Here is a 19,212-nt window from a genome sequence, read left to right as displayed (position 1 = left end):
TATCTCAGAATAATATAATTTAAAATATATATTGTATATTTAATTACACAATCAAAATATAAATATTACCAACATACAAGTTTCAAAAAATAAAAATATAAGACAATTTCCTTCTGACCACCATCTTTGTTGCCAATCTCCACGTTAGCTATAGCGACCCTTGTTGTTTGGGTACGTCTTTATCCTTCAGGTACATTTTCTAAGAATTTGCTTATGTAAATCATGTATATCTAGGTGATATATAAGAACGGACTCATGGGGCGCCTGGTTGGCTCAGTCAGTTGAGCGTCCAACTTCAGCTTAGGTCATGATCTCACGGTTCATGAGTTTGAGCCCCGCATCGGGCTCTGTGTTGATGGCTGGGAGCCTGGAGCCTGCTTCGGATTCTGTGTCTCCCTCTCTCTGTCCCTCCCCCTCTCGCACTCTGTCTCTCTCTGTCTCAAAAATAAAATAAACATTGAAAAAAAAAAAGAACATGCTCATATTTGGTCACACAGCATAATTGTATTACAAACTAAGGCCATTCAACTGTAAGCCTTGATATCACTTTCTTGTCCAAGAAAATAAACTTAAATACCTATTATTTGGTTCAAGAACTTCCTGAAACCCTCTTTATCTGAACTTTAGATTACGCCCTAGCTCTCATGTGGGTTAAACCCCTCTTCTTCAACTGAGGAAGGGCCCACCTAACCTTATAAAAATGACTGTTCATTCTTCATCCTACTACAAAATGCTCATCTTGTTCTGGCTCCCCATTTTAACCTATTATATTTTTATTTGCTCAGTCCCAATCAGACCTCTACTTTGGAAGACTCACTTTAAAGTAGATCCTGAAAACTTTATGAGTATCCCAATTTTGAACTCCCTTTTCCAAGACCCTACTTAGAATCTGTGAAGGTCGTGATTTCATACACTATATTTATAATACTATTACTAACTACAATAAGTAATACTGACTAACAGGTTTCTTTTCTTTTCTTTTCTTTTCTTTTCTTTTCTTTTCTTTTCTTTTCGTTTCTTTTTTAATTTTCTGTGGGGATGGGGATAAGCGGTCCTTTTCAGAATGTCAACAGTTAATAGTCTGAATGCCCAGTGATAGCTAATGAAAACCTCTTTGCCTAAAATGTTCACTTCAGAAACACCATTCTTCTCTGAAGTTTTTTCACCTACCACTCAGGAATCTCCCCAGTCACAGCAAAGAAGTGAATCTTGCATTGGCTCTGGTCTCTGATTTATCTTTATTGAACCCTTCTAATGTAAAGTTCACTTACTTTTAGGAAAAAAAGATACTTTTTAAGAAATTCTTTGGTTATCTTAACCAATTTGATTTTTTTTTTTTAATTCTTGGTGGAAACCTGCTTCGTTGCTCACAACCCTACTTTTATGTTTGTTTTTCCTCACCATCTTTTGTGAATCTATCAGAACAAGTTCATAGGAAGCAGGGTGGGTGGAGGCAATAAGAAATCTATCTTTGGCACAGCTCCAAAGGCCAGTGTGTTCAGATCTCCTCAGATCAGCATCACTGTAGCATTTTGCTTTGAATCCCATATCAGAATTAGGAGAATATTCCTCAAAGTTTTCTTGTTTAATTGGTGGGAGTCTGGTTCTGTGGGAGATGTCTTCTGCAGAATTCCTACCTCTTGAAATTCGCAGACTGTTGCATTTGGGATTTAAGACAACTAGCTCTTAGTTTGGGAGCCCAAGACATGAGGTCATAAATAAAACTTTGAGCCAACTACTGCCAAATTCTCAGAGATTTGATTCAGTTTAAGTGTGCACACCTTATGGCTAGACTTGTGCCATATATATATATATATATATATATATATATATGCATTTAAATCATATATTTACATTATACATTTACATCATACATTTATATTATAGTCTACATTTGTATGTGCTTAATTCCATATATCATTATTTCACCAAGGGTACTTTATGTTCCTAGTGCCTACTTTAAAGAATTTTTGATATTAACATTTTTCCCATTTGAAGATCATTTTAGACCAAAAAGGTAGTCAAATATCTAATTGTCATTGTATTTGCCTTGGTATGAAGAAGACTTAAAAAAAATGCAGATTCCAAAATTGATTTCTTAAGAGATTCATTGCCCCAAACAAATAAAAATGTTAAAAACCTATAGCTTTTATCTTACTATTTCTATTCCCCCCAACTTATGCTCCTTTATTTCTCTTTGCTCCTAATTTTCATTTTAACCTGCCTCTGTTCCCTCCTGGATGACCAGATAACCCCAAGTGTCCATTATCTATTGAAGCAAAACCCCACCAGAACAGGGAAAGTCCCCCAGAAAGTATTATAAGCCGTTGTCTCAACTAATAGCCCTTGTGAAAGACTTTCCAAAACGATATAAGATAGAAATTTAGAATAGCTCTAGGAATATAATACTAGGTATTCCAGTTATAGATCAATTAGTTTTTATGTCAATGGCGGCTTCAGATCCAAATAATCAACTAAGAAAGGCAAGAATAGGAATAACTTGATCATTTGTCAAAAGACCTCACATTGCATTGTGTAGAAAACCAGAAGAGTTTAGAAAAAATGTAGGTGTTAGACAAGGTTTTTGGAAGCCTATCCTTAAAGTCTTTACTGTGAAACTAGATTAGTCTATAATTCAGCTCCATAACTGAGAAGTCAAGTAAACTTTTTCTGTAAGGGGTCAGATAGTAAATAATTCAGGCTTTGTGTATCATATGTCTCTGTTAGATCTACTAAACTCTGTTGTAGAGAGAAAGCAGACACAAACAAAACGAATGGGCATGTCTGTATCTCAATAAAAAATTTCTGCCCAAAGAAAGTCAGCAAGTATAGTTGGAAGACTCCTATTCAAGCAAACAAAGGATGGACCCATTGGAGACTTAAGGGATAGACCAAGTAGACAGCAGCCAAAAGTATATCCATAAGAAGGTATTACCCACTCTCCCCTTACCTTTTATAAATGGTCTTTATACTACAACAGGGGATTTAATAGGCATGCAAACACCAGAATGGAAAATATTCCATTGCTAGATTTCTAACCCCTGGCTGAACATTTTGAAAACCTCAGAACAAAAGGAAAGCAAGACACAAAATAAATTGAGGGCCTTATAGGCAAAGTAATTGGATGTTTCTACTCTAGCCTTTGAACACCAGAGTGGGGAATCTCTTGTTAAAGACACTTGGATACTATAAACTAAAAGAATATTGAAAAAGCAGCTATCTTGCATTATCCAAAAAGCTGAAGAAAAAAAATGTATGAAAAATGAAGATCCTCCAAGTGGAGCACCCATTTTCCCATTTTATCTTAAATTGACAAGGAGCATTTTTCCCCTAAATATGAAAGGACAATCTTGTGAATTCTGACTGATGTAGGCACATTGAACATGAATCCCTTTCCATGGTCACACCTTCTTCCTTGGTGTCAACAAATTATTTCCCGTCATGAAAATATCCCTTATCTTTCTGTTCATCATTTAAATCCTTACCCAAAGAATATTCTTTCTCCTTTGTGACAATACAAAGGCTAATTTAATGGGAAAGGATCTACTATGTAACTGTGTAACGAAAATTACTATATTAAATATCCACTGATGAACCTCTTGCTTAAAATTCCTCAGGAGTCCCTATTCAAAATGGGATCCATGCTAATTGGGATATTGACTTACTGGTATCCTTGTTTCTAAATCATGCAGAAAAGAAAAATTTCAAGTAATTCCTTGGTTCTTATTCATAAAAGCTCTACTGATATTGGTAGAATTATTGGAGTTAAACCCATAAAGATTCTGATTATTCCAAACATGCACAATGTACTTTTAAACCACATAGCTTAATAGATAACAGACTCATCACACCTTGGATTGTTCTTATGATACTCCAATTCTTTTAGTCAAGAAACCAGTGAGTGTGGGTATAGATTTGTTTAGGACCTCAGGCCCATGGATAGAACAGTCATTTTCTCTTTCCCTTTAGTACCGAACCCAATTCTCTTGCCCTTTAGTACCAAAACCAAATGCTCTTTTCTTTTCAGTGCTTTATGAGGCTACATATTCTACAGTGTGTACATTCTGGCTTCATGAGTGTCTCTTAAATCAGTTATTCAGTATTGATTGCTTTTTTTTTTCTGGAAAAAAATTAAAAATATGTATCAGACAGTTCTGTTCCAGAGGGCTGCTGAAGAACCCTCCTAACTTATACAATCTCTATTACATATTAAGGGCCAAGACAATTTAATGTAAGTCAAAACATTAGGACATTTTGCTTTTATTTTAAATTAGATATATTGTCAAAACTACTTCCTTTGAGAGAGAAAAAGGTTTGTTTGTTGTTTGTTTGTTTGTTTGTTTATTGTCAATTCTTCCCGATCGAGGATGTAGACTAGCTGAGCATTATATTTCTTGGAAAGAATTTGTATAGTTGTAGAAGAGCTTGCTCACAGTAAATTGGGAATCCATACAGTGTCAGAAGGGAATGCAACCCTGGGCTTTTCTCCATATGACATGAGAAGAAACATCACAATGGAACATGGGGAAAGTGTGGGATTAAATTGCAGGTTTTCAGCAAATGTTGTGTGAGTATGAATAAACCAACTTGTGGAAGATGCCCTGCAGTCTAGGGAATGATTATGTCTGAGACACAGATCAGACGCTTTCGAAGCGGCAGGGGTAGGGGGAGAGAGGATTCTGATTTTACCTGAGAAAAATGCATGTTCCCCCCCTCAGTGATTCAGACTTCAGATGGAGGAAGCAGCAGGACTTGACTGAGGGAGGAAGGGATTTTCTCCTGTACTTGACAACAAAAGGCTGGTGACCTGGACCACATTGCTTTGTGGGGAACAATGGGTCCTTGACAATGTGGAGTTTAGCAATTGGTTCTGATATCAGTTATATCAGCTATATATGGTTGACAGCTCCAACAATAACTACTTTTTTATTCACTTAAGATGACATTTTATAATTTATTCCTAATTTTCTTGGCTGTTTGCTGGCTCATCTGTTTTTAAATTATAATTAATCTATTGCTGGCTGAGTGTTCAGGAATTAAGAGATGGAAGAAGTAGTTTATATCCAGTCTTGGAGAAAAACATCATGGAGCTAAATGGTGCAGACTTGACAATGTAAAACAGAGCAAGAAGTAATCAGCGGAATATGGGAATAGCTTTGGTGTAGAGTTCACTGCTGCTTAGTTAATGTGAATCAATAGGGATATGTTAAATAGATAAGCACCTTTTTTGGAATCCAAGCAATCACTGGAGATGGTAATTGGAAAAGATTGTACTTCTTGTGAAAGTGGATGGATGTTTGTCATTTGGTTGTTCCTTCTGTGTGCAAATTTAATATAGATAATTTATTATCTATGGAAGAAATGTAAACTGGTAATTCAGAAATATTTATGATATACCACTGAGAATTAGCTTTGATGTGAAAATTAAGAAACCGGTTTTTATTTGAACAGAACATATTCCTCCTCTGTCTTATCAGTGTAGTTGGCAAGATGGATGTTGAATGGCCCTGAATAGCATAATTATAGGTTTAATTTTGTAATTTTCACATAGTTTTGAATTAAATGAAGTGTTTAATGGCACATGGAATAATATACTCAGGCTTCTTCTTTGGGTATGTCTGATGTATTTTGCAAAAGATGTTGTAGCATAATTACATATTTTATAATGTATTTCCACTTTGTTTATGTATGCAATATATGCAGGTCTACATGTTGAAGCATTTACAACCTGACTATATAAGCACACCTTATATAAATGCACAAAACAGAATTCAATGATTAGGGCTTTAGGAATAAAATTATTTAAATAGAAATTCTCTCTGAAATACTATGTAAGTGAATTTCTGTCATAATGAACCACAATGATATACGTTTCTCAGTTTATTAGAATGTGTTGCAGTTTTTACTATACTTCAGAAATTTTTTATATGAAAAATTTCATCCTAATTATATTTTTAGTATTTATATTTCTTAGGTGATTTATTTGGTCTGTATTTCACTATATAATTTTTAGAATAAATTTTGGGCTTCTAAATGGCACTTAAATATTTTGACTGAGGAAAAGTAACCTGTGCTGTAATCAAAATGCTTTTACCTGATTTTCCAATTTCTATCATGTAAGTTTTCTTTTACTTTTCTTTCATGTGTATTAGTATTTCATTAAAAAAATCCTATAATTTTATAATGTTGAGCCACTCTATATGTGATCTACTCTTACTCCTAGGATATAGTTTTGTGGTATTCAGACTAAAAGCCTAGGATATATACCAAGGTCTTTCTTTGTAGGCAGTACCTTAAATTGAATATCTTTTCTCCAGATCTTTCAGTCTGCTAAAATCTCTGCTAGTTTTAATTTTCTCAGCTGCCATTTCGAGTAAAAAAAGACTTGAGGATTCAAAATGGTGCCAAATATTGAACTCAACTATCTGGAAACTTGGTCCTATAATTCTTTGATGCCGTAAAAGTTCTCCAATGTCTTCAAAAGAATTTTGTTTTAATATTTTGACTAGAATTTCTAATAGTTCTAAATGGAATGGTTAATCAGAAACAAACTGATGGTGGGAGGCTGCTCTTAAAACATCTCCCAGTAATTCACAACTTATGTTATTCTCAGCCTTGATTAATAGCCTCTCTTTATGGGTGGGTTAGACCTAGTAACTTCCTCCAAACAAATAGAATATATCAAAAGTGATAGGATGTAACTACTGAGATTAGGTCAGAGAAGACTCTGACTTCTCTCATGCCTATACCCTTGCTCTCTTGCTGACAGTCAATTTTATAGTCCGTATGCTTGGCCACTCTGATTAAACAAGCCACCATGTTAGAGACGCCCATGTGATAAGAAATTGAAGATGGACTTCAGCCAACAATCAGTGAGGAACTAAGGACTTTGGTCCAATGATCCATGAGGGTCAAAATTTCTTGTCAAAACCATGTGAATAAGCTTGAAAATGGATCTATCCCCAGTCAGAGATTGAAATGGCAGCAACTCTAGCCAATACCTGGATTTCATCCCATAAGAAGCACTAAAACAGAGGACCCAGATAAACCATACCAAATTTCTTACACACTAAAACTATAAGAACATACATATGTGATATTTTTAAACTGTTAAACCTGGGAAAATTTGCTATGCAGCAATGGATAACTAACTGGTGTACTAACTAATGGATAACTACCGATGTACAAATTTTAGAATAAAAACTTAGAGAATTTAATATTTTAGTATCTCTGTTAATTGGTTAAATTATGTTCAGTAGTCCCCTCCTCCATGTTTGAGTTATTCTGCACTTGAGGCTGTTTGATTGTAATGTAATTATTTAAGCATTGGTTGAATCTAATAGTCTTGGTTTACGCTCATCTCGTCCCCCAGATTGTTGTGGGCATTGTTCTGCTGTCTGGCACTTTGAAAGCTGCTAAGAAGAAATCTGAGGCCATACTTATTTTTGTCTCTACCAACCATAAAGTCATATAAAATCTTTTCTTTATCTGCATTATTAAAAACTTCTTACTTGAACTCTACAGGAAAAATCTTGCCATTGAAAATTCTATATCAATGTATTTGTTCATTTCTGCATTATGTTATTTATCCATGTATGTGTTTATGTATTTATACAAATGTTGAATGTTATTTTGAGCTGCATTTGCAGATCTCTTGTCATCCCAAGAAATTTCATATATGAGACCTTAGGATACTTTTCTTTTTGTAGAGTTCTTCCCACACTTATTTTTTTCCTTAAACTTATTGAGATTATTTTAAGCCTTTCAATCTCATTTATTTAATTTCCTATAATGATAGCGTTTTAGCTGTCAATGTGTTTTCTAACACCACCAATATCTCTTTCATGCCAATCAGTTGTTTATTATCTAATCTTTAACTCTTATTTAATTGAATTTGTTTAATTTAAAATATTTTCAGGTTTAAAGCATTTCCAAGAACTCTATTATCTTCCCTTTTTCCTCTAAACTACATTCCACACAGTCTTTTTATATGTCAGGCAACTTTAAAATTCTGTATTTGTCGTGCTTTATTTAAAAAAATCTTTATTATGCTTAGCATCGTCAAATTTCACCAAACTATTATTGGTGAACTAATTTTCCTTTTTTTTTTAGTTTATCATATTTAATTCAATTTGATTCTCCGTTACGTTTGAGATTTCTGTTCATTTTTCTGTAGCCTGAGGATGGTGAATAACTCAACTAAATTTGTGTCAATCTTTCTCGGAATGTTTTTTTTCTGTTCTTTCTGTGTCGATTTGTCAAATTCCCTGCACAAAGCACTTTTTTCCCATGTAACAGAGAACAGTTTGAATCCCTTTCTTCTAGCTTCAAATTGTTTTCAGTTTATATGAAGTTCTGATATTTTTGCTTTTTCGTAGAGAGTCCATGCCAAATTTTCACTTGCTCTGCTGTTGCTTTCCAGCAATTGTTGCTTCTACCTTGTTAACAAGAGCAAGAAAAGACATAAGAAAATGATCCCAGATGTCAGCAACAGATTTAGGGATAGTAGGGAATACTTGGAATCTTTTCAACTCTGCAGGAGATCCCATTTTAATGTCATGCATGTTAGCAGCCTTTTGTAATAGCCATTCAGGATTTCTTCCTTTTATCCTCTTACCATAGCTTTTTTTTTGTTTTTTAATCTACATCAACTTTATTGATTTTTTTGTTGGCTATTTTTTCCTTTACTTTTGTGTATCTTTGTTCATGTAACTTCACCTGGAAACGCATGCATCACTTTCAATATTAAGAAAAGAATAAAACAGGGGCGCCTGGGTGGCGCAGTCGGTTAAGCGTCCGACTTCAGCCAGGTCACGATCTTGCGGTCCGTGAGTTTGAGCCCCGCGTCGGGCTCTGGGCTGATGGCTCAGAGCCTGGAGCCTGTTTCCGATTCTGTGTCTCCCTCTCTCTCTGCCCTTCCCCCGTTCATGCTCTGTCTCTCTCTGTCCCAAAAATAAATAAACATTGAAAAAAAAAATTAAAAAAAAAAAAAAAGAAAAGAATAAAACAAAAAACATAACTAACCACAATACCTCTGTTAAGTACTAAATAAGAATAAATTGACTATTTTTAGTGAAAATGCAAAAAAGGAAGAATTGTAGTTCTTGTTATTGAGTTTACCTACCTATCCTAAGGATAGAATTTTCACAGAAGAACTAAAAGTAGATGCATTATTTTAAAATTATTGGGCATCCCATATAGTAGACTCTGTATTTAAATTTCAGTCATAATTCATAGGAGCTCTGGAACCTAAATACAATACACATTAATTAAAAGTTTTCGGGGTGCCTGGGTGGCTCAGTCGGTTAAGCATTTGGCTTTGGGGCAAGTCATGATCTCACCATTCGTGGGTTTGCTCCCCACTTTGGGCTCTGTGCTGACAGCTCAGAGCCTGGAGCCTGCTTCTGATTCTGTGCCTCCCTCTCTCTCTCTGTACCTCCCCCACCCATGCTCTGTCTCTCTCTCTCTCAAAAATAAACATTAAAAAATTAAAAAAATAAATTAAGTAAAATAAGATTTTCCAATTGCTGTTATTATTAATATATGAATACATGATGCATATATAAATAATTAATTTGACATATAAATTTTCATTCCAGAGCATAACTGTACAATTTATCCTATTAAACTTTGGTGATTGATTACTATAATTAGATCGGAGTTCAACAGAAGCTACTTGAACAAATTGTAGAAGAAAAGAAAATCATAAATCAGAATTAACTTGAAAGAAAATTAAAATAAAATCTTTTAATTCAAATTTTTTAATTGATTGAGTTGTCTCATTTGGCATCATTGGATTCTTTCTCATTAATTAGGAAAGCTCAAACATCCAATAAAAAGGGCCAATGAAACTTCAAACAGTTAATAACAGGACTTATTCAAATAGCAACTTGCAAGAGTTATTTTTAGATCAAAACACATTGACCAATGTCCCATGCTCATTTTCATAACAAAATGAAAAACAGAAGTCGATAATGATAACTCAGTATCTTCTAAGTACTCCTAGATAGATTAAATAATGTTTGTTTGTACATGCAACATATTTACATTTTAATTGTTTAAAATTGAAAATTTAAGTGTGCTACAGATATTCTTTCAGTTAGAATATTCAATAATATAATATGTAATTGGTCAAGTATTGCAGATAAACTGAACTGGGAGCATTTGGAAGATTATTATTTTTTTTGTAGTTTCAAGTTTTTATTTAATTCCAGGTAGTTAACATATAGTGTAATATTAGTTTCAAGTGTAGAATTTAGTGACTCATTACTTACATACAACACCCAGTGGGAGCATTTGGAATTTGAGCACCATGACCTATTGACTTTATAGCTTTGGTAAGAAGCTGATTCTCTGGCAAATGTAGTAGATATTTAATAAATGTTTCACAATGAATACTAGTTAATGACTTATTTCTAAGTAACAGAGTAATAAAAGTGAGAAATTTAGTAATAATAGATGTCAGAGCTATGCATTGAGCATTTATTATGTTCTGAATTCTTGGCTAAAGACTATAAATATAAATATCCTTATTTATTCTATCATTTATGATTTACATTCTTTCATCAACCCTGAAAGAGGTTTTTTTTAATTTATTTTTTATTTTTTAAATTTTTTTTAAGTTTATTTATTTTTGAGACAGAGAGAGACAGAGCATGAACGGGGGAAGGGCAGGGAGAGAGGGAGACACAGAATCGGAAGCAGGCTCCAGGCTCTGAGCCATCAGCCCAGAGCCCGACGCGGGGCTCGAACTCAGGGACCGCGAGATTGTGACCTGAGCTGAAGTCGGACGCTCAACCGACTGAGCCACCCAGGCGCCCCCGAAAAAGGTTTTTAAATATATTCATATTTCTAATGAGGAAACTGAGACTCCAGGAGGTTAAGGAGCTCACACATAATCACATGTTTGTACATATCAGAATCAGGACTCTAACTCAGATCTATTTGGCTCAAAAATGTATATTCTTTTTGTGTGCCATGTTGGATTGATTTTCAATTGCTATTTGCTGTTTTCTGGAATAATTAGTTGAACTCCTTTATTCTTAGTGTTATACTTATTAGTCAATGTTGTTATTTTAATTTTTTTAAGTTTTTATTTATTTATTTTGAGAGAGTGAAAGAGAGCGTGAGTTAAGGAGGGCCAGAGATAGAGGAGAGAGAAAATCCCAGGCAGGTTCCATGCTGTCAGTGCAGAGCCCTACATGGGGCTCGATCCTATGAATCATGAGATTATGACCTGAACCAAAATCAAGTATTGATGCCTAACTCACTGAGCCACCCAGGTGCCCCTGTTATTCTTAATTTTTAAGATGTATATTATCTGAAAATTATGATAACATGTAATCAAATTTCCGGTAGAGTTAAAATATAAACCCATGCACATACCTGTATATATATATATATATATATATGGAGAGAGAGAGAGAGAGAGTCCATATATATATATATGGACATATATATATATGGACATATATATATATATGGATATATATATATATATATATATATATATGGATATATATACTGTCTTATGTATATACATACTGTTGGGTACTTTGAGTAAATCTTCAATTTCGTTCCAGACACTGAGTTACATGATTATCACTCTAGTTAGATTGGAATTTAGATATAAAGTGAAATTCAACTCTGTGGTTCAATCTCAAAGACATAATAGTACTACAACATACCATATTAAAAATGCTGCTGTCTGAATTTTAGGCAATTCATCTTGCATGAATTTGCTTATTGAACAAATGCCTAGATAAATAAAACAAAAAACAAAAAACTGAAAGTTTTCACATTAACAAAAATCTTCATGCTGGCCTTTAAACTCAAATTCTTGATAGATTTTTCAATACCTTAACACGAAAGAGGTCCATACGTTGATTTATACATATACATTTTAACATATTATATATGTATTTGTGTGTGTGTGTATATATGTACACACATATATACACATATTTCATTTGTTTTTAAAGTCTGTTTTTTTTTATTTTCTATTAAAAGGTAAGGTCTATTGAATGGTCATGAACATAATAACTTGTATGGAGATCCATCCTACCTCATTTCATCTTCAGGAAAGCATGTCTGAAAACAAATTAAACCTGAGAGCTACATGCTTGTATCATACCCAGAAACAGAACATTATTTTTATGTGAAATATATATTTAATTCCAAAATATGTATTTTGAAAAATAATAAAATAAAGTATCAAAAGTTGATATTTAATTTATCATATATTTATTGAACACATAAAATACAACATTCACATAGTGCTAAGTGCTGTATATTTACTAATAACAAACTGTCTTGCATGCCTATATTCTAGTGGGAAATGATAGTCTTTTTGCAAGCTGGATTAAAGAAAATTTATGAGCAATAGAATTGATAATATTTGTTCAAACCAGAAAGGAGACTCATTTACAAACATTCTTTGTATCTTCTTGGTCATGATGAAATTGACCTGTAGTTAAAAAAAAACATATCCACCATTTTAAATATTTGCTATTTCCATATAATGCCGGTGGAAAACCCTTCAACTGTAACTGTTACTGAAATAAGTGATTCACCTTTTGTACAATAAGAAGAGTAGAGGATGGCCATAAAAACAAGTGTCTTCCCATGTTAACAAATTGGAAAGACTGATGACATATTTTTGTACAGGAAAATACAATACCTATAAAGCAATTGTATGTATATATAAAACTAATAACAAAATCACATTTACAGTTTTAATGAAAGATCAGTGAGGAATGGGGTAAGTTTTGGGTAAATACGTAGGCCAGAACTCCCTGCCTCTTTCTCATAAGGTTTTAGTGGCATGTTTGTGCTGAGATATAATATTTCTATATCCACAACACTGTTAAGTACTGCCTGAAATCCTTCCGTTTTCATCAGGATTGATTTTCCTGATATTCACTTCCCTTTGGTTGGCCATCCATCTGTAGATACATTCAAACTAGTGCAGAGTTACCTTCTTCCTTTTACTTAAAAACAATTACATTGTTTCTTATCTGTAGCTATTCCAGGAATATTCATGAAAGTTTGAGACAATAAAACACCCATAATGTTAGAAAACTTTTCTAAGAATGGAATGTAAAAGATGTTTGTTTATCTGTTTTAATGTTATGAGTACTTCTGAATAATCAAATTGAATAATAATAGATATAACTTACAGCTTTATTTTTTTTTCTGTAGGTAATGATGTAATATTAGATTATAATTTTTGAGGCATTTTGAAACAAAGGTATAAATACATTTTAAATATAGATTGCTGGATCATTAAAAATTTCTAGTGATCTATATTTCAAATGATAAAATAATACATGATAAAATTGTAATATGTAATGAATTGTATGTCACTGACAGCCTTGTGTTAATGTCCTTTCTGAATACTACTTGCCTGGTGTTGTCAAAGTCCAGGCCAGTGGTTACTTCTTGAACAACTTCATATAAATGTAGACTTGACATTTCTTACTCTTGTCATGCAGTTCTGTTTTGTTAAGATATTTTATCATATTATGGTGAAAGTCATATTTTAATTGTTGGAGTACAGGGCTGATAATATATCATGTAGCCTAAAATAGAGAGACTAATCAAACTGCTTTCTGAACGAAGAGCAGTGATCAGATCTGATAACACCTTGTTGTTGTTGTTTTTTAATGTCCTTAATTAATTAAAATTTTTGACAAAAACCTTAGAAGTCCAAGGAAAATTGGGGCTCCTGGGTGACTCCGTCAGTTAAGCATCCGACTTCGGCTCAGGTCATGATCTCAACGGTTCATGGGTTTGAGCCCCACATCAGGCTCGGTGCTGACAGCTTGGAGCCTGGAGCCTGCTTCGGATTCTATGTCTCCCTCTCTCTCTTCCCCTCCCTCACTCATGCTCTATCTCTCAAAAATAAATAAACATTAAAAAAAAATTGAAGTCCAAGAAAAATGAATGCATATAAAACAAATTTTGTTAGTACCCTATTGCATAATGAGCACATTCTTTTCACAGACGAATTTGTTAGAAATTATTAAATAATAGAATATCAGAGTTAAAAAATCATATTTTTGTTTCTTCTTTATCTGAATTTCCATCTAAGATAATGACAAGTAAGAATCAAGTTCACGCACCTTGACACTAATTGTATATTTGCTGTGTTATCACACATTATAAAAATTATCATAAAATAATCACAAAAATAATTTAATTCCTTGATGATTGTATATAATTTCTTAGAAAAATATATTTTGAATAAAATAAATAATATTGATTTAAAATTTTCTTTGTGTTGTGCAGGTGAAATGATCAAAGCAAAGGAAATACCTTTTTCCCATTTCCTATAAACTTCCTTTTTAGAATAAGTAAATGATCTGCTTCGACACTGTCTTAAGAGGTGGGCTGAATCTCACAGAAAATAGAATAAAGAAGGCAACATAATCAACTGGACAGTAAAGTGTGAATAGCATTCCAAAACTGTTCATTTTTTTTAAACTGAAAGACTGTAAAGGCTTCCACAAAAGCACCAAAATGTTTGTTCCTCATATTCCACTCCACATCAAACCCCGATTTCATTCATCATTCTCTTTGTCCACTATTCCTCAGCCAGCTGCTGTTTCACTCAGAAGCAGATTTCTAGGTCTGTAACTTTCAGATATCCAGCCAGCTCTGTAATGTAATATTTTCATCAGCACAAGGATGTCAACTCTTGACTTTGTTTGTTCTTTCCCCTTTTATCATCAGTAGAGCTCAGATGCTGACTTTACTAGCATAAATGCATATACCATGTGTTTAGTACTGATAATGACTATCAATGTTTAATTGTATTTTAAATTCATATGGAAATAAATAATTAATGAATTCTGATCAGCATGCTGTGTGGAATCTGTAACAACTTGGTGCTGACAATGTTGTTGAATTTCATGACAAAGTTACCAGATTGAAAATCAGTCATGCATGCCCAGAAAATCTATACAGCCCTTCCCACAGCACAAAAGAGGTTAGTCATTTTTTCCCCCTGATTTAACAATTATTTTTTATGTTTCAATAGTTTTTTTCAGTTTTATTGAAAAATAATTGATATATATCATGTTGTATGTTTAAAGCATACAGTATGATGGTTTCATCTACATGTATTGTGAAATGATTACCACAGTAGGGTCAGCTAACATCTATTTTCTCATATAGACATAATAAAAAGAAGAGAAAAAGGGAAGAAAAAAGGAAAAAATTCTCCATGTGATGAGAATTTTTAGAATTTACTCTCTTAACTTTTCTATATATCCTACAGCAGTGATAGCAATTTTCATTGTGTTGCTCATTATATCTCTAGTACTTACTTACAACTGGAAGTTTGTACTTTTTGACCAACCTACTCCAGTTTGCCTTCCCCACCCTCCACCTTTGACAACCACAAGTCTGATCTCTCTATGAGTTTCAGGATGGTTGTTGTCAGATTCCACATATAAATGAGATCATATGTTATTTTTCTTTCTCTGACTTTTTCACTTAACATAATGTCCTCAATTCCTTAGTGTAATGTCCATCCATGTTGTCATATATGGTAAGATTTTCTCATTTTTTTTATGGCTGAGTAATAGTCCATTGTATATATACAACTTTATTCATTCAGTCATTGGTGAGCACTTAGGTTGTTTCCATGTCTTCACTTTTGTAAATAATGCTGCTATAAACATGGGGGTGCATAGATTTTTTTTTTATTTCAAGCTTTTATTCAAATTCTAGTTAGTTGACATATATAGTAAAATTGGTTTCAGGTACAGAATTTTGTGATTCATCACTTACATATAACTTACCTATAACAAATACCCAGTGCCCTTCACAACTGCCCTCCTTAATATGTGTCACCCATGTAGCCCATCCCCCACCCACCTCTCCAGCAACCCTGTTTGTTCTCTATAGTTAAGAGTCTTTTATGGCTGACTTCCCTTTCTCTTTTCTTGTTTTTCTTCTTCCCCTATGTTCATCTGTTTTGTTTCTTAAATTCCATATATATATATGAGTGAAACCATATATTTGTCTTTTTCTGACTGACTTATTTTGCTTAGCATAAGGCACTCATGGATTAGAAGAACAAATATGGTTAAAATGCCTATACTACTCAAAGCAGTTGACACATTTAAATGCAATCCTTATCAAAATAACACCACCAATTTTCACAGAGCTAGAATAATCAATCCTAAAATTTGTATGGAAGCACAAAAGAACTGTAAATAGCCAAAGCAATCTTGAAAAAGAAAAGCAAACCTGGAGGCATCATGATTCCAGACTTTGAGCTATATTACAAAGCTATAGTCATCAAGACAGTATGGTACTGGCATATCTTTTTGAGTTAGGTTTTTTTTTTTTTCATTTGGATATATTCCCAAAAGTGGAATTGATGTCTCATATGGTAGTTCTCTTTTGATATTTAAGGATCCTCCATAGTGTTTCCCATAGTGACTGCATCAGTTTACATTCCCACCCAAAGTGCACAAGGGTTCCCATTTCTCCACATCCATGTCAGCATTTGTTATCTCTTGTCTTTTTGATGACTGATATTTTAACAGGAATGAGGTGATACCTCCTTTGGTTTTAATTTTCGTTTCCATAATGACTAGTGAGGTTGAGCATCTTTTCATGTGTCAGTTGGCGTTTCATATATCTTCTTTGGAGAAATGTCTGTTTAGGCCCCTTGCCCATTTTTTAAATAGGTTATTATTTTTTTCTATTGAGTTTTATGAGCTCTTTATATTTTGGATATTAATCCTTTATCAGATATGTGGTTTGCAAATATTTTTTTCACATTCTGTAGGTTGTCATTTGAGTTTGCTCATGGTTTCTTTTGCTGTGCAGAAGCTTTTTTGTTTGAGGTAGTCCCACTTATTTTATTTTATATTTAATTTAATTTATTTATTTTGTTGCTTGTGTCATATCCAAAAAATCATTACCAAGACCCAACTGAGGAGGTTTACTCCTATGTTTTCGTCTAGGTTTTTCATGGTTTCATATCTCACATTTAAGTTTTTAATTCATTTTGGGTTAATTTTTGTGGTGTAAGATATGGGTCCAGTTTTATTATTTTACATATGACTATCCAATTATCCCAGCAACATTTATTGAAGATACTGTCTTTTCTCCATTGAGTATACTTAGCTACCTTGTCAAATATTAGTTGATTATACATGCGTGGATTTGTTTCTAGGCTTTCAATTCTCTTTTATTGGTCAATTTGTCTGTTTTTATGCCAGTTCTATACTGTTTTTATAACTATAGCTTTATAGTATGACTTGGAATCAGGACATATAATGCCTCCTGCTTTGTTTTTTTTAAGGATTTCTTTGGCTATTCAGGATCTCTTGTGGTTCCATATAAATTTTAGGAGTATTTTTCTATTTCTATAAATATAGATTCCAAGAATTTCACCAAATCTATATGTGGCTTTTGGTAGTATTGACTTTCTAACAATATCAATCTTCCAATTCATAAACCTAAGATACTGTCCCATTTATTTGTATCTTAATTGGTTTCATTCATTAGTGTCTTTTAGTTTTAAGAGTAGAGATCTTTCATCTCCTTCATTAAATTTACTCTTAAGTATTTTATTGTTTTTGATGCTATTATAAATGGATCATTTTCTCTATTTCTCCTCCAGAAAATGTGCTAATAGTGAGTAAGAAGAACATTGTTTTGTGGCATTTTTATATGTTAATTTTGTATCCTGAAACTTTCCTGAATTCATTGATTAGATCTAGCAGTTTGTTGGTTGAGTCTTTAGGATTTTCTATACAGAAAGTCATGTCATCTGCGAGTAGAAACATTTTTATGTTTTTCTTTCCTATTCTGACACCTTTTGCATGCTCCCCATCAGGGAATCGAACCCTGGTCTCCCAGGGTGACAGGTGGGGATACTCACGACCATACTAACAAGGACCAGTTCTGGCACCTTTTATTTCTTTATCTTGCCTGATTGCTCTAGGTAGAATCTTCAGTACTATATTTAAATAGGAGTGGTGAGAGTAAGCTCCCTTGTCTTGTTCTCCATTGTAGAGGAAAAGCTTTCCAACTTTTCACTATTGAGTATGTTAGCTGAGGTCTTGTCATATGTGGTCTTTATTATGTTGAGATATCTTTCTTCTATGCCTAATTTATTAAGAGTTTTTATCATGAATGGATGTTGAGAATGCTTTTTCCACACCTATTGAGATAATCATGTGATTTTTGTTCATTCTACTAATGTGAGGTATTATGATTGATTTTAATTAGAACCATCCTTACATCCCAGGGGAAAATTTCACTTGATCATAGTGAATGATCCTTTTCGTGTGCCACTGAATTGGTTTGCTATTTTATTAAGATTTTTGCGTCTATATTTGTCAATAGTATCTTTTTCTTGTTTTGGTGTCATAATAATTCTGGTCTCATAATGAGTTTGGGAGTTGCCCTTCCTCTTCAATTTTTATGGGGAGTTTGAGAAGGACTGTTTTTTGTTTGGTTGGTTGGTTTTGTTTTGTTTTGTTTTTGGTAAACTTCACCAGAGAAACCATCTGGTCCTGTGCATTGGAAAATTTTAATTTCTTATTCAATCTCTTTGTTAGTAATTCTCTATTTGGATCTTCTATTTCTTCCTGATTAAATATTGGTAAATTGTATGTTTCTAAGAAAACTTCCATTTTTTTCTGGGCTGTCCAGTTTATAGCCATTTAGTTGTTATTGGAAACATACTATGATCCTTTGAAATTCTTTGTTAACAGTTGTAAGGTCTCCTTTTTTATTTATAATTTTATTAATTTGGATCCTTTCTCTTTTTACCTCGGTTAGTCTGGATAAGTTTGTTAACATTGTTTATCTTTTCAAAGAACCAACTCTTAGACTGCTAATCTTTTCTATTGTTTTTCTTTTCTCTATTTCATTTATTTTTCTCTAATCTTTATTATTTTCTTTCTTCTGCTATCTTTGGACTCAGTTTGCTCTTCCTTTTCTAGTTCCTTAAGGTGTAGAGTTAGGTTGTTTATTTTGGATCTTTCTTGCTTCTTAATATCAGTATTTACATCTATTAACTTTCATTTAGGAATTGCTTTTGCCCATAAGTTCTGGTATGTTACATTCCCATTTTCATTTGTCTCAAGAATCTTTTTTTGCTTCCTTTTTAATTTCTTCTTTGATCCATTAGTTTTGTAGGAGAATGTTGTCTCATTTTCATGTGTTTGTGAATTTTCCAGT

The sequence above is a fragment of the Prionailurus viverrinus genome, chromosome C2, assembly GCF_022837055.1.
Source record: "Prionailurus viverrinus isolate Anna chromosome C2, UM_Priviv_1.0, whole genome shotgun sequence".
Lineage (NCBI taxonomy): Eukaryota > Metazoa > Chordata > Mammalia > Carnivora > Felidae > Prionailurus > Prionailurus viverrinus.
The sequence above is the reverse complement of the archived record's forward strand: the minus strand, read 5'-3'. Positions refer to the sequence as shown.